The 16432-nt window shown below is 37.2% G+C and overlaps 1 protein-coding gene across 1 annotated transcript in view; it reads left to right on the top strand.

Moving 5' to 3' along the window:
* Positions 1-684: 684 nt before the first annotated feature.
* The window catches only part of madd (MAP-kinase activating death domain), a 71230-nt gene continuing 55482 nt past the window's right edge, over positions 685-16432 (top strand). Inside the window, 1 exon segment of the mRNA XM_067424569.1 lies at positions 685-1011. The gene's annotated coding sequence lies outside the window, so the exon portion shown is untranslated.

Consider the following 16432-nt stretch of genomic DNA (forward strand, 5'->3'; position numbering starts at 1 on the left):
GTTTAAGGAATATGAACTTCCGACGGAAGCTAGTATTGTGTTTGTTTACTCAATCAAACCCACCCTTCTCTGAGCAATATGCAAATAACGAGTCACCTACGTCATTGGACATTAGTTTGAGCCAGATCGAACCCTTCTTACCATTGGAAGAACTCCACTCTGTAGCACATAACGAACGTAACCTCGTTCCAACGTGTCAATTTAAATTAAACGAATAAACACAAGGAAACCGCCAGTTTACGTTTACGTGTCTGGTGTCTGACTATAAGCGTAAACGTGAAGAAGCCATGTCCCCTCTAAATGAATGAATGGTACAGTCTAGACTCTGGCTGTATGCGGAACTAATTTGGCGGAACTCACCACAGGGAACTCACGCTCGGTTCGTACAGTAGTGATGGGAGTGATTCTTTTCCGCGAATCGGTTCTTTTGAACACATCGTTTCAATTCACCTGTTTTATTTTTATTTATTTATTATATTTTTCTTTGACAAGGGAATCTATTGGCGCATTGATTTTATTACCACAACTAAAGCATACACCATATAAGAGTCTTACAAGCTATTTAATTATGAAAGTTCTTAAATCAGTTCAAATATATATCCTCCTTTAAGAGGAGAACCTTATGAATCGGTTCAGACAAATTTGTGCACAAATCGTTGAGTGAAACAGTTCAACGGATTCATTGAAAATAACTGAATCAAACGAGCGATTCCGTCACGAATCGGACATCGCTGTCGTACAGTCAGTTTGCAAGACGAGAGAGAGAGAGAGAGAGAGAGAGAGAGAGAGAGAGAGGAGGAGGACGACGACGAGCAGCACAATCATCACCGCAAGTCTCATTGACTGAACCGCTACCGCAAGACACGGACGGGCAATCGTCGTGTCGTGCCACTGTCACATCATGTGTTCGTCATCGTATGTAGCGATGAATGTGTTTTGAGACGCTGTTTCGTCGCAGCAGGGCCAGAGATACGCCGCTAAAGCGAGTGGCAGTGGCTTTAGCTCCTGGAGGTCAGTATCTCTTATATTCCCGTTCTCACTTATAACGGGGTATATGATGGTTTTCTCTGGATCAGTGTTGCAGTGATCAGATGGATGGAGGTGGCTGCGTTATAACGGTGTAGAAATGTACGCAGCTGGTTGTGTAAGCAGCTTTGACAGCTAGCTATTTGATCCTGTTAGCTACTGCTAGCAGCTGATCATTGTTTTTTTTTTTAAAGGTATGCATGTGTATTACGCTGGATCTTTGCTCACAATATATGACCACAGACTTAAATGTCAGGAGAGCCTAAAGACAAGGCTCTCATAATTAATTGATGCCCTCATGCTCAGTGCATTTGATGAGCCTGATTCATATAAACAGCAGTTTAACAACACACCCGTTTCCAAAAAAAGAAAAGAAAAAAAGATCTGCATCCCTTCATTTGATTCTGGTAAAATCCTCTATAGATGTCTGTATTTTGTCCTCCAGATCAGAGGTCATAACATAAGGACACATGTTTCCTCCCCAGAGGGGGGTAAGGATGTAGTGCTTCCATGATGATGATGATGATGATGATTATAATGTGACAGGAAAAGCTTGGCTATATCACCTCTGTGACTAGGTAAGCCTTTTTTCTTTGGAATAGATGCGACATCAGGCCGTGTATAAGATGACTTGGGTGGTGTTGTTACTCTCTTGGGTGAAATGTGAGACAGCTCTTTGCCTTTGTCGTTTCAGCCTGTTTCCTGTCACATTTCTTTTTATTTTGTGGAAAATCAGTTCAGTTGAGCTTATAAAATCACAAATATATTATATCATGCTTATTGTAGAAGTACAGTTCCGTTTACTACTTAATACTGTGTCAATATAGTTAATCACTTTGTGTCAAAAGGCAAAGTGTCTGTTAAAAGTCAAAGAATATTTTAAAATCCATACATGATTAGATCTGGACTAAAGGCTTAATTCACAGCAATATGCTTTAATCTCTTGTATATTAAGGGGTCAAATGGGGTAAGTAGTGTAAGTGTCCGTATACATTAAATATGGAATTTGTCTCCTGCTCTCTCTAACCCTTTGAAAAATGTCCTTTTTATAATGGCAGATGAAATCTGTGTGAACAAGTGATTCTCAGTTCCGGTTGTAAGTGGAGAGCTTGTTCTGTATTTTGAATGAGGTATATGGGATGAATGTCAGAAAATATTATTTTGTCAATATTTTTCAAAAAGAGAAAAGTTCCCATATGTGTTTTATTCATTAGAAATGGGGTTTTCACTACTGTAAAGAGAAGTGCCTGTCTGATGGTTTCCCAAGCACAACGTGCAGACAAGACTATAATCAAATTTCTTGTCAATTTTTTTCATTATTTTATCGATTTGTTGTTGGAGCCCTAGATAACATGTTATTTTTGTCAGCTACCACTCGTTAGATAGCTTTGTGCCCCGCAGAGACACAGAGATTAAGTAGTGCAGTACAGTTACATTTATTTGATTGAATTATAGGCCTAACATATAGGAGGTTAACTATGTATGTGATGTACACTCACCTAAAGGATTATTAGGAACACCATACTAATACTGTGTTTGACCCTCTTTAGCCTTCTGCCTTAATTCTACGTATAGCATTGATTCAACAAGCTGCTGAAAGCATTCTTTAGAAATGTTGACCCATATTGATAGGATAGCATCTTGCAGTTGATGGAGATTTGTGGGATGCACATCCAGGGCACAAAGCTCCCGTTCCATCACATCCCAAAGATGCTCTATTGAGATCTGGTGACTGTGGGGGCCATTTTAGTACAGTGAAAATCGGCCCAAAATCAGCCCGATTATCTTTTGGTGTGTACCCAGCATAAGAGATCCCCTTGCTCAAGTTGCTGTAGATGCTGCAAAATGGTATCGCTCTTTACAATATTAGTCTATACTGCACTGACCATGATGAATTTCTGATGTTTTTATGTCCTATCTTAAACATTTCAGCTGTCACTGTGTTAGGTGTTCCTCCCTGACAGAGTTCAGTTTAAATGTACAGGATTCAGCAGATCATTTGTAGTGAGGCTCATTTTAAAGGTTTCAACACAATTGCACTGTCATTTCTCCTTCTAGGGTGTGGTTTTGCTGTATATCCTCAGAGATAAAAGATGGACATCTTTATCAGGTCTACCTAAGCAAGTTGTCGTATATTACTCAGCACTATATATTTTACTAGTCTCATAAATATTCAGTAGCAATTGTAATGCTGCAAATCTGAGACTCTTTGAGGGTGGTTTAAGTTATAGATTTATGAGAAAACCAATGGGATTACTGTATAATTTGTTTCTCTGCTATTGATTGGCTGGTCAAAAGGCTTATTTTATCTCAGGCACAGCAGTAGCTTGAGGGGTGTGCTGTGAGCATGTGTGCTGCCAACGGGTGGGATGGCTTTTGGCGATCAGCCTCTTTCTACCACATCAAGTATTCCATCGCCATGGTTTTCACAGTTTACACTGTATTTCACCACACCTGGAGTTTTTGGGAAATTGCAGTAAAATATTGCAACTCATTGCAAATTGTGCAAACTCATTAAAGGGGTGATGAATTGAGAAACCAACTTTCCCTCGAGCCTTTGAAATATAACATTTCATTGTGATATAAGAATATTCTGTAAGTTTTGGAGCTGAAAACTTCCTTGTTAGTCAAAGAAAAGTTTAATTGACACTAGGTCCAGCCAACGAGAGATCTCAGAATATGTCGACCCTTGATGTCATTGTCTGCTGAAATGCCGCCTCAACAGATAAATATGTATGCCTGCTTCTGTAGCCCTGCCCACCGACTCATGGAGCTAAACGGATCACGCTACCAAGTAATTAACATACCAAAGATAGCAAGATATATTGCACTTTGCCTTGTTGTGGAAGAACACAGTCCCTGCATAAGCTTATTTCAGATTCTAATATTAGAAAAGAATGGTTAATCTTTATTTTTAATGAAGTTCCAACTCACATGCGTAAGACATTGCATGTTTGTTCGCTTCTGTTAAGTCATTAAACTCAAGATCACGTCAATGCATGCTTCCCTCCGATGTGGCTGTCAGTCACTCTCCATTCAGCTTTCAAACTGTGTCGCGTTCGGTTACGACAGTCAACATGATGAAACTCTCTCCCAGATTATATATTGTTAATGTTATTATGCTTGATCTGTAGATAACGCTCTATGGTTTCTCATAAAATTACTTTATCTTGCTGGCGTTTATTGCTGTAAATCGTGTTACTTTTTACCAGGTGTCTGGTAGATCACAACACTGGACTAGTTATTGTATTGTTCTTCACACACAGTAACTGAAATGTTAAAATGTTTAAATAAACTTCTTAAAAGAATACTGCATAGATACACTACGCATCAATTTATCTTGTTTTGAACTTCTCAATGCAGACGGAGGCATGGAGTGTGGTGCTGTGAGCATGTGACTCCGTGTTGCTTCAAGCGCATCATCCTGCATACGGGATGCGTGTGCGTGCTTTGAGCCGCTCTATATTATAATACTTTTGCACTATGAAAGCCTTATTGATATGGAGCTAGAAATATTACAAAATGATCTGAATTTGAATTGTATAAATCAGATTGGTTCATGTCATGAGCGCTGCCTTTTGCTTGAACTGAGGGCTACAGTGATCTGTGAATGTCACGCCCATAGACTGTTAAAAAATAGGTCACGCCACATTAGAGCATTTCCCATTATTATTGTTAACAACTTCACCCCCCACCCCCGAAAGAGAACTCATCGGATCTACATTCATTCACTCATTCAAGGTAAATGTGTTAGTGGACTAAAGTAGGGAATAGTGAGGGTTTAGGGGGCGATTTTGGATTCAACCCTGGAGAACGACAGATGAAGTCAAACGCTTAAGATTTTCTTCACTAATCAGCGATTTGTAAATCACGCATGAAAAATGAGAAATCTAGCCGAAATCTATTTTTCAGTGCATTCATTTAAAATAAACAAAAAAGTATAAAAGGGCTGTTTGATCTTCTCTTTATTCCATTACAAATAGGAAATGAAATCAGATGGTGCTCCGTTCGACTTTTCTGACATCCTTTACTCTTCCCTGATGATGACCTCTGGCCTACTGTGAGATCTGAATTTCTGTGGTTTGAATTTTAGAATATTGAATTTGATTATCTGAATTTCTTCTTCATCTGAAATCTTGAATCTGTATTTTCAAAAACTGAATATTTGCAGTCTATTAATTCAGAACAAAATATCTGCTGTTTGAAAATACATGTCTATACAATTTCAACATAAAAACATTTCAGATGTGTTTAATTTCAAATGTTCTATATTCAACATTTAAAAATTCAAATTCAGAACTATGTAAAATGCAAAATAATATTCAATTTGGTTAGATTACACTTGTCAATAATTCAGATTTATACAATTCAAATTCTGATCATTTTGTCATATTTCTAGCTCCATATATTAATAGCCTTTCTTGTTCTGCCCTATCTTTATGTTGCTGCCTCATTAACAAGATGCACTATACATTTAAAATTTCTATAAAAATATTTACTTGTTTTTCATGAATATATTTTGTGTAACATTTTACCAGATTTACAGTTAAAACTAATCACTTTTGTGGTTTCCTTTATTTTTCCCCACTAAATGTTTAGATTGTATACAATTATTGTGCACTCGTGGTTTTGTAACTTTTGCTGCTGAATTATCTTCTACTCTAATTTTGAAAAAATAGTTTTAGTTTTTTGTTATTCAGGTTTGTGCGTCTGTCACAGCATGTTTAAATTGAATCAAGCCCGACAGGCATATTTTTGAACAATTTTGGAAGATGTAGTAGGTCACTCTTTTATTCTGCTTCAGCTAAAGCTTCTACAAAAGCTTGTGGTTATAAGTAGGTTTATTGTGCATTCTCAATGTGGCCTTGTTATACAGTGCATGCATACATACATACATACATACATACATAACAAGGCTTTATATATATATATATATATATATATATATATATATATATATATATATATATATATATATATATATATATATATATATATATATATATATTGCTGCTCTCTCTGGCTCAGCGGCAACACAGATTTAAATGTGCAGGAAAATCGTGGTCATTTAGGAATGAGAACGCGTGGGTGTTTAAATCGGAATTGTGACCTTTTAACAATTAATCGTGCAGCTCTAGTGTGTTTAAACTGTGGACCATATTAGCCTTTTGTGTACCTTTTGTTGTGTTGTAGCCAGTAAGTTAACTATTGACCATCAGATCAAACTTTTGTCAGTGCTAATCTGTTTTAAGTGGCTTCTTAACGATTAAGATCATATGTTTGATTGAAATCTTTGCAATTTTATTAAAAATAAAAAATGCAAAAAATATACAATAGTATTCACAGCCTTTGCTTAATACTTTGTTGAAGCACATTTGGCACCAATTGCAGCTTTAAGTCATTTAAAAAATGATGCTACAAGTTTGACACACCTTTTTCTCCCAGTTCCTGCTGCTGAAAAACATCCCCACATCATGATGCTGCCACCACCATGCTTAACTGTAGAGATGATATTGGCCAGGTGATAAGTGGTACTGGGTTTCCTCAAGACATGACGCTTGCCATTCAGGCCAAAGAGTTCAATCTTTGTTTTATTAGACCAGAGAATTTAATTTCTCGTGGTGTGAGAGTCCTATAGGTGCCTTTTGGCAAACTCCAGGCAGCCTTTCACTGATGAGTGGCTTCCGTCTGGCCACTGTACCATACAGGCCTGATTGGTGGAGAACTGAAGAGATGGGTGTTCTTCTGGAAGTTTCTCCTCTCTCCACAGAGAAATGCTGGAGTTCTGTCAGAGGTGTCTGTCCCACGATTGCTCAGTTTGGCCAGGCTGCAAGTTCCAAGCTTCTTCCATTTACGGATGAAGGAGACTACTGTGCTCATTGGGACCTTCAATGCTGTAGAAATTTTTCTGTGACCTTCCCCAGATCTGTGCCTCGATAGAGTCCTGTCTCTGAGGTCTACAGACAATTCCTTGGACTTTATAGCTGGGTTTGTGCTCTTGACATGCACTATTAATTGTGGGACCTTATATAGAAAGGTGTGTGGCTTTTTCAAATCCAGTCAACTGAATTTTCCACAGGTGGACTCCAATCAAGTTGTAGAAACATCTCAAGGATGATCACTGGAAACAGGATGCACCTGCGCTCAATTTTTCAGTGTCATGGCAAAGGCTGTCAATACTTCTGTACATGATATTATTATTATTTTTTTAGTACATTTGCAAAGATTTCAAACAAACTTCTTTTACATTGTCATTATGAGGTATATATTGTTTGTGGAACTGAGGAGAAATTTGGAATAATGCTGCTATAACATAACAAAACTTGGAAAAAGTGAAACGCTGTGAATACTTGCATTCATGGAAGCACTGTACTTCGAGAAAAAAAAAGGCATTGTAAACCAGTTGTGAAATGTGGGGGTACAAAACCTTAAGAGCCTTGAGAATTTTGAAAAAGCCTTAGGGTAATGCTTACTCATACGAAGCCCTGTGATATAACCTGCAGACTGTGGGTTGTTGAGACGTGGAAGCATTTGTTCTTAGAAAAGAACGTCCTCACAGATCAAAGTAAAATGTCATGTTTAGATTTAGATTTTTTAGAGTTTCATAGAGTGTACTCACTGTTTAATAAAACACATCAAAGGGAAGATCACTTACTGGTTATTTTTTGTAATTTGGTTTTCTAGTTTGTCACAATACTGATGTAAAAGTCAAATTAATAACACTTACTGATAACACAAAACAGAAATATTCAATATCTGGACTGTCATGAAGAAAGAGAGTACAAGTCTGTTTAAGTTTACCGATCTTATCTTTACTAGAGCTAAATGTTCCCAAACATGTGCTTCAAGATTTTAAAGCCAATAAGAGACAGACTACTTCTCCACCTAGAAGACAAATACTTTTCCATTTAAACACACAGTATAATGAAAGCTTGAAGAGCAATAGATGTCTCAGAATGAAGCTGGTTACACGGTTTGTGATCTGTAGAGAAAGTAAGTGATTTTTTTTTCCGTCTGTTATTTAATTAAAGTTAAGCACACAGACAGCAGTATGTATATTATTATATTGCTGCCACTTTAAGACCTAATGCAGAGATCAATGTATTGACACATGCAGTAATGAAAGTGTATCATAGCGTTTACTTTTATATTATTAGTAACAGAAAGGCAAATACAATTATAGTTTCTCATTTACATTCAGCAAATGTGCATTTATATCCTTTAAACAAGTCTTTAAATAACTAATAAACATTTAATTTTACAAACATTGTAGGCTTAGTTGAATTCAGCTGTCAGATAGTGTACTGTACTGTACTGAAGTGTGCATTTCTATACCCTTTATATCAAACTATGCTGTACTATTCAATTGTCCGCTTTTTCATATTCATGTCATGTTCATTGTGTGTGTTGTGTGTAAAATTAGTGTTACCTTGTCTTTTTTAAAAATTCTCAGTGCGCACAAACTTAATTACTACTGAGTGTCCTTTTGGTTATAGTGTTTATACCAGTGTATTCTTTCTTTCTTTTTTCAAACAGTTTCTTTATTTGTAAAATGCTGTAATATGAAAAAGAAGTTACAATCTAAAGTAGTCTGTTTAATTTTGAGATTTATTTTTTAATACATTTTCAAATTATTTATATAAATATTAATACAATATTGGCCATTGGCCACCTTACCCTTTAAAGGGTTAGTTCACCCAAAAATGAAAATTATTTCATTAATTAGTCACCCTCATGTCTTTGGACACCTGTAAGACTTTCGTTCATCTTTGGAACACAAATGAAGATATTTTTGTTGAAAGCTGATGGCCGAGAAAGGCTTCAGAAAGGCCTCCATTGACATTCAGTATATTTCCACTTACAAGACCCATATAAAGGCACTAAAAACATCGATACAAAGTCAATCTCACTACAGGGGCTGTACAATAATTTTACAATGCGACGAAAATAGTTATTGTGCACACAAAAATAACGACTTTATCCACCAAGTTATTGACGTGAACTCGATGCATGTGCGAGAATATGACGCAGATCCACCATTCAAATACATGACCTGGAAGACGAGGGGCACCGCTATCACGTGAGTTCATGTCAGAGACCTACACGGAAGACAATAACTTGGCGGATATACTTGGCGAAGTCATTATTTTGATTTTTTGACATGCGCACAAAAACTATTCTCATCGCTTCATCAAATTATTGTACAGCCCCTGTAGTGAGATGGAGTTTGTATCGATGTTTTTAGTGCCTTTATGGGTCTTGTGAGTAGAAATATACTGAATGTCAATGAAGGCCTTTTTGAAGCCTTTCTCAGCCATCAGCTTTCAACAAAAACATCTTCATTTGTGTTCTGAAGATGAACGAAGGTCTTACGGTTGTCCAACGACATGAGGGTGAGTAATTAATTAAATAATTTTCATTTTTGGGGGAACTAACCCTTTAAGATATCGACAACGGCCAAAAAAATGGTCGCCCACTAGTTAATGACTACTTTGACAACTGATTGTTTAATGCAATACTGTTTTAAATTGTGCAGATAGATAAGTCCATAGGCTTGTTCCAGTCTGCATATTCTCAATAGTAGGCTACATCTTAAATATTGGGAAGATTCTGATTCAGATCGTGGATCTTGATTGTTATAATATCGTGAATGTTATTAGATCGTGATATAAAATGTTAGGAAATCACTGACCCCTAAACTGACTGTTCTTACACGAATATTCACAAAGATGGCGTTTGTTTTGACATATTTGTGTGTAATGTGCCCACCTTTAGTTGCAGTGCTAGATGGATGCAGAAAGATGTGTCGTGACAACGAATGAAACAAAAAAGTACATTTCAAACGTAGTCGTATTGTCGTATTGTTAGTCAGCGTAGAGACGTGCAAGTTATATTTTGTGTTTGTTGAGTTAGTTCCTTACCTAATGCATAATTTTCCTTGGTATATATTAAGATAATGATGTACCCTTGTACAGATTTTTTTTTTTTTTTTTTGGCAAGACACACTGGTTCTAAAGCTCTAAAAAACACAGAAGCAGCATACAGCCTCAGGCTTCAGATAAAGCTTTTAAAAGGCATGTGTCCCTTTAAAAATAGTGTCTCGCTTACTAATCCAAGAGGAAAAACATGTTCAGTGTTTGACGTCCTCTCGAGGCGCACATTTATTTAATTCATAATGAGCAAGTGTGATTCTTTTCAGACCTTTCTGGTTGTTCAGCTATGGTTCACTCTAATGTAAATCAGGATCTTAGCATCTGTTTAGTTTAGCAACAGATTAGTTGAGTTCTAGTTATTTAAGACAATTTTATGCACTGACTTTCTGAAATGCATGAAAAAGCCCTTAACTTCAGTCAGATCCATTACAGACGATGAAAGGTTTTCTCTGAGTGCTTTACTGAACTAAATGCAATAGCTGATGTATGATTAGCTAAGGCATTTGTTTGTTCATTTATCTGGATGGAAAGAAGCAATTAGCCTTGCTCATTTTCGTTTTGCTCATGCTCATTATGTTGGCCAAAGGCTGTTCATTGTCATTCTATGTGTATGATGATTGGGACAGTGTATTGTCTGTTTAAAATAGCCGTCACAGCTGTGCTCATGAAAAGAGGCAGTATTGGTTTCCACGGCGACCGTGTGGAATCTCATTACCCGAGGCTGATTGTAGAGCCATGAGGCAGGCATGCTATGATTGACAGAGTACGAGATCATGTCACGTTTCCAATAAACTCATGCACATTGCACATATATGTTCTCTGGAGATGATGAGGTCTGGGATTTGGTTTACACTACCTAATTAACCAGGTAGTTAGTAAAATTGAGGGCACATTGAGTGCGTCATTACTTTACAGCTGCGCATTATTGCCTTTAAATTAAATATTTTATATGAGATGCTTCAGGAAAATGTGTTTCTGTTGTGTGTATGCCACATTGAGAATTTTTTTTTTTTTTAAATTAAAGGTGCCCTAGAATGATTTGAAACAATAAGTTAAATTGTTCTCTAATATCTAAATAGAGGGTATGTGGCCTATTTAAGGTCAAAATTTGTCCAGATACAGTTTTACAGGTCCATTTACAACCCTTGAAATTGTCCTTAGGATGTAATGCTCTGTTTTTGATTTTTGGAAAGGTCATTAATATTAATGCAGAGTTCTGCTCTGATTGGCTGTTTCACTGCACGGCTCAATGACAGCTAACACATCTATACCATCCATCATGACAATGATTTTACAATGATAGCCATATGATAGCCAAGTATGGTCATATACTAGACTTGGTTTGTGCTACAGGTGTGTCTATTGACCAGCTGGGGTGTACTGATGTATCATGTATAAGTGATCACAAACTTATTACTTTTAATGTTTTACCACCTTCGCCACAGAAAACCAATGAGCATGTAATCTGTTTTAGGAAAATTAGAGATATTGACCTAAACACTTTTATACATACTATTGGTGAATTACCAGTTGTGACCTCCATTGACCAATATAATGAGGTCTTCTCATCTATCCTGGATGAGTTTGCTCCTGTAAAGAAATGTGTTGTATCTTTTAAGAGGTCTTCTCCCTGGTATACACCTGAGTTACGTGAGCTTAAGGCTGTTGGGAGGAAATTGGAGCGACAATATAGGAAATCTAACCTTACAGTTCACAAACTCATGTATGAACAGCATCAGATCGAGTACCATGATTCTCTAAAAATTGCAAAAATGGAGTATTATTCTACAATCATTAATAGTGGTGTTTCAAATCCATGAGTATTGTTTAATACAATTAATAATTTAACCCAACCAATCACTAGGGATAAGGCCATCCTTAAAAATATTTTGGTTTGCAGTAACAGTAAATTTTTTTTTAAAAAGGGTCGGTAGGTAGGTCAAATTTTTTTTTTTCACATTTTAATGTAAAAAAAAAAGTTAATTTTTGGTGATGGGGATTACGTAGGTATGAATTTAAACTGACTGGGTCTTCAAGCCGTGCCTTCGGGCGCATAGGCTAATTGCAGGCTATATAGACCACAAACAAATTGAAATATTTGTCAAAAACATGTTTATTGCATAAATTTTAGGTGCATTCATTAAGAAAATGTTCCAACCACCGCTAGCTGTCATTTTCTCATAGCTGTCAACCCTCCCTTTTTTCCGGGTTTCTCAAGTAATTTAGCTCTTTTCCCGCTATCTTCCCGTTTTAGTATTTTCCAGTGATATGTATTGTATATGATATGTATATGTATTCGTATTTTTACGCTCGATTGTGTTAACTCAGAACACGCAACTATCTGTGTCTCTGAAGTGGCTTGCACTTGTTGCTAAACCAACGCATATGGTGATATAGACTAGTGTATTTGAATATTAAAAAGTTTTTTTTTTTTTTATGAATTCAATTAATTAAGCAGCTATAACCTTCTCTTTACTGGTAAATATTACAGTAAACAAACATCACAGACAATGGCAGAGCATTTTTTTCAGACGTTATTTTATTTTTGTTATATTATGTATTGTCTCTGTTTTTTTGAAGAGACACTGCCCCTCTTTCCTACTTCTTGACAGCCTACATTTAGAATAATAGCTTTGATTAACAATAATGATGAAAAAGGTTTAAAAATCGCGATTGTTTGGATTGTTTTTCCTGCCGTCGAGCCATAGCCATTCACTAAATCAGTGTTTCCCAACCTTTTTTCAGTCAAAGATCAATCCTTTTTAAAATTACAAAAGCTATTCAATCAAGAGTAGTGAGTGATGTCCTTATCTTTTGTTTGACAGACAGCAGTAAAGGCTACTGCCCCTTTAAGACCTAATACAGGGATATGCTCGTCTTTCAGGTAATACAGGGATATGCTCGTCTTTCTCGACTGTATACAGTTCACTTAAGGCATCAGACAATGTCTGCTTGGATACTCATAAAGATCGACATGTTGACATACTTTTTGTGTGAGTTTGTCCGATGAAGCGCAAGACTTGAAGAACTCAATATTTGCGCGCTGTGAGACGTGCGCGCGCTTTTGTACCAGCGCAGAGAGACAGCTTCTCACACTGCAGAGTTCTCATTCGCGTAGGGCTGGGAATCGATTCCAAAAAGAATCGATTCCTCGATTCCAAGGCGTTGGGAATCGAGAGTCGATTCCAACGTTTGGAATCGATTCCATCGCGGGGAATCGACTCCTCTTTATTTACTTGTCTCTAATGATTGGAAGTCTATTTATTTTTTGCAAACGGTTCTTTTGAACAGTTAGTTTCAAATTACGAGTTAAAAATGAAGCAATTCAGCTGTTTTTTTGCGTCATTGTGTGATGACGTCACTAGAACGTAATTCTAACGACTTATTTTTATGGTATGAAACGTTCAAATCAAGCCGTATGTGAACGCATATCGCTGATTATTACTATACCTTTCATTCACTTAGTTTAATAGTGTTTATTGTCATTGTTTCCTTCTGTGATCCTGCATCGTGGACAAGTTTGCTACATTTTGCACACATAAACTCCATAATTTTAAATTGTGAAATGGTTCTGTTGTCCACAACGGTAGGTTTTGAGCGCTGCTTACAGATGCAGATGTGAGGGTCTTATTTCAATTTTCTATTTTCTTTTATTTTCATTAATCCATTGATAACTGAAAGAAAATGCGCCTAGAGTACTTAATGACCGAGTCTATGTTGCTATAGTAATGAACGCAACTTGCTTGCGCATCTGATTGACAAATAAACTGCACTCTTATATTATTGATTTTGTTAATATTGTGGTTATTTTACCTCGTACATTCTGTGCAAGCACTTATTTGAATGTAGTCATTTAACTTAACTGTGCACATGCATTTTAGACATGTCATGTAGTTTTAAACATGCAATAAATGCACAACCATGAATAATGTGCTATCCTTTTGATTTATTAGGCTAAATCACATTTACTTCTGGGCTATATGGGCCATTTCAGGAGAATCCATCATTTAAAATTCATCAGAGTTATGGAAATGTATCATCATTTTACAAATAAAGTTTCAGAGAAGGATACTTTCTACATCCTTGTATCTGCGGTCACTCCGGAACTAGGTTCCTCCATCGATTTTGTTAAAAAAAGAAGAATCGAAAAGGAATCGAAAACAACAGTGCGGAATCGATTCTTGGAATCGACTCCGTCGATTCCGGAAACAGGAATTGGAATCGGAATCGATTCCAAAAATTTCGGAATCGACCAGCCCTACATTCGCGTCTTCTGGCGAATATACTGAGTGATGACGGTGAAATGACTGGTCATACGGCAGCACTTGCATGCATTGAACACACTTTACAAAGATAGACCGTTTTGCCCACGTTTTTCTTTTATTATCGCTGTTGTAGTGTAGCCTGTCTCTGAGGAGCCAGCACGTGTATCCATCGAAAGAACTTTACATAAAGTATTAATTTTCAAGTTACAACCAGTGCCGCCGCTCCCAACACGCGCTGCGGTCGAGCAAAACACACGCTACCCATAGCAACGCGTTATGACAACGATATTTCAGACTGACAGAGACAAGATAAACGGCTGTTCCGCCATTTGTTACTGTTTTGTACACGTTGTTATATTAATTATAATTCAAATTCTGTTTTAACTGGCCACAATATAGTAATGATGAATGTTGAGAGGGGCACTTTTGATTAATTTTCAAAAAGGGCAAGGGTTCAAACCCCCAAAGCCCTCCCTTCTGCAGTGCACTTGCCTGGTGTGTGTAACGTGTCCATGGTCCTGACTCCTGTCACACAATGCGGCGAAATCTCCGACAGGGCTTTAACAGTCTAACGTTACAGTGAATGAGTATGAGCCGAAACGAACGCACGTGCAGGCCATAGCATTACATCCGTTAACCTTAGTGTAAACATAGATGACGTCACGGGTTTTTCTATAAAATAAAGAACGTTGCCTTCGTATGTAGACTAGGGCTGGTCGATTCCGAAATTTTTGGAATCGATTCCAAACGTTGGAATCGACTCTCGATTCCCAACGCCTTGGAATCGAGGAATCGATTCTTTTTGGAATCGATTCCCAGCCCTAATGTAGACCCAGGCAATTTATATATTTATAATACTTACTAAAATATAGTCATATTATTTTATTACTTTTGTATTAGATGTTTGAAGAGTAAAAAAAGAAATTGGTCGGTCTTAATGCAAATTTACAACCGGCAAGTCGGTCGGACTAAAAGGGAAAAAAAAAATTTTTTTGAGTCGGCCCTAAATTGACAGGGTCGGTCGGGTTACGGCAAACAAGAATATTTTTAAGGATGGCCTAATTATCTCACCATAGAGCAATGCAATGATTTTTTTAAATATTTCTCATGTAAAATTGAGAATATTTATTATACTATTGCATCTGTCTCCATTTCATCTGAGCCAGTAGACCTGCATCCTTTTATATCCCCTCCTCTGTTTTCAAGTTTTACTGCTGTTAGTTCTGATTTTATTTCCAAACTGGTTTCAGCAATGAATTTTTCCTGTTCTATACGTGATCCACTTCCAACTAGTGTTTTGAAGAAGTGTCTGCCAATTATTATTCCTCATGTTAAAGTGATTGTTAACACTTCACTTATTTCAAGGATTGTTCCCCCAGCACTTAAAGTAGCAGCAGTCAAACCAGTTCTTAAAACAACTGGGAATGGTGCTGCTGACATGTCCAATTATAGACCGATCTCAAACTTGCCATTTGTTGCTAAGGTTCTTGAGCGGGTGGTAGCTGGTCAGCTAAAAAATCATCTCTCTGTGAGCAGACTGTTAGAACCGTTTCAATCAGGGTTTAGATCTGGACACAGTGTGGAGACGGCTCTTTTGAGGGTATTGAATGATCTTCTTGTTGCAGCAGATTCTGGGGCTTGTGGCATTTTGGTCCTGTTAGATCTCAGTGCTGCATTCGATACCATCTGTCACACTATATTGTTGGACAGGTTACATAAGTGGATTGGTCTCTCTGGTATGGCTTTACAGTGGTTTGAATCATATCTGTCAGAACGCACTCAGTTTGTTTATTCTGGTAAAAACAGATCTCAGACTGTTCCTTTGCGGCAGGGCGTCCCTCAGGGGTCGGTGCTGGGTCCTACTCTATTTAGCATTTATATGTTGCCTCTGGGGCAGATTATTCAAAAGTATGGACTGGGGTATCATTGTTATGCAGATGATACCCAGATTTACATTAGTACTCAACCTGATGTTACATCAACACTTTCGATTTTATCTGATTGTTTACTGGAAATACAGGCCTGGATGAAACAGAACTTCCTACAGTTAAACTGTTCAAAAACTGAAGTTCTCTTGATTGGCTCCTCAACTGCTGTAAATAGATGTAATAATTTTAAACTTACAGTAGACGAGTGCCAGATTCTCCCTTCTGCGCAGGTGCGTAATTTGGGTGTGATTTTTTGATGCACAGCTGACTTTTAACACTC

The sequence above is a fragment of the Pseudorasbora parva genome, chromosome 1 (genome assembly GCF_024679245.1).
Source record: "Pseudorasbora parva isolate DD20220531a chromosome 1, ASM2467924v1, whole genome shotgun sequence".
Taxonomy (NCBI): domain Eukaryota; kingdom Metazoa; phylum Chordata; class Actinopteri; order Cypriniformes; family Gobionidae; genus Pseudorasbora; species Pseudorasbora parva.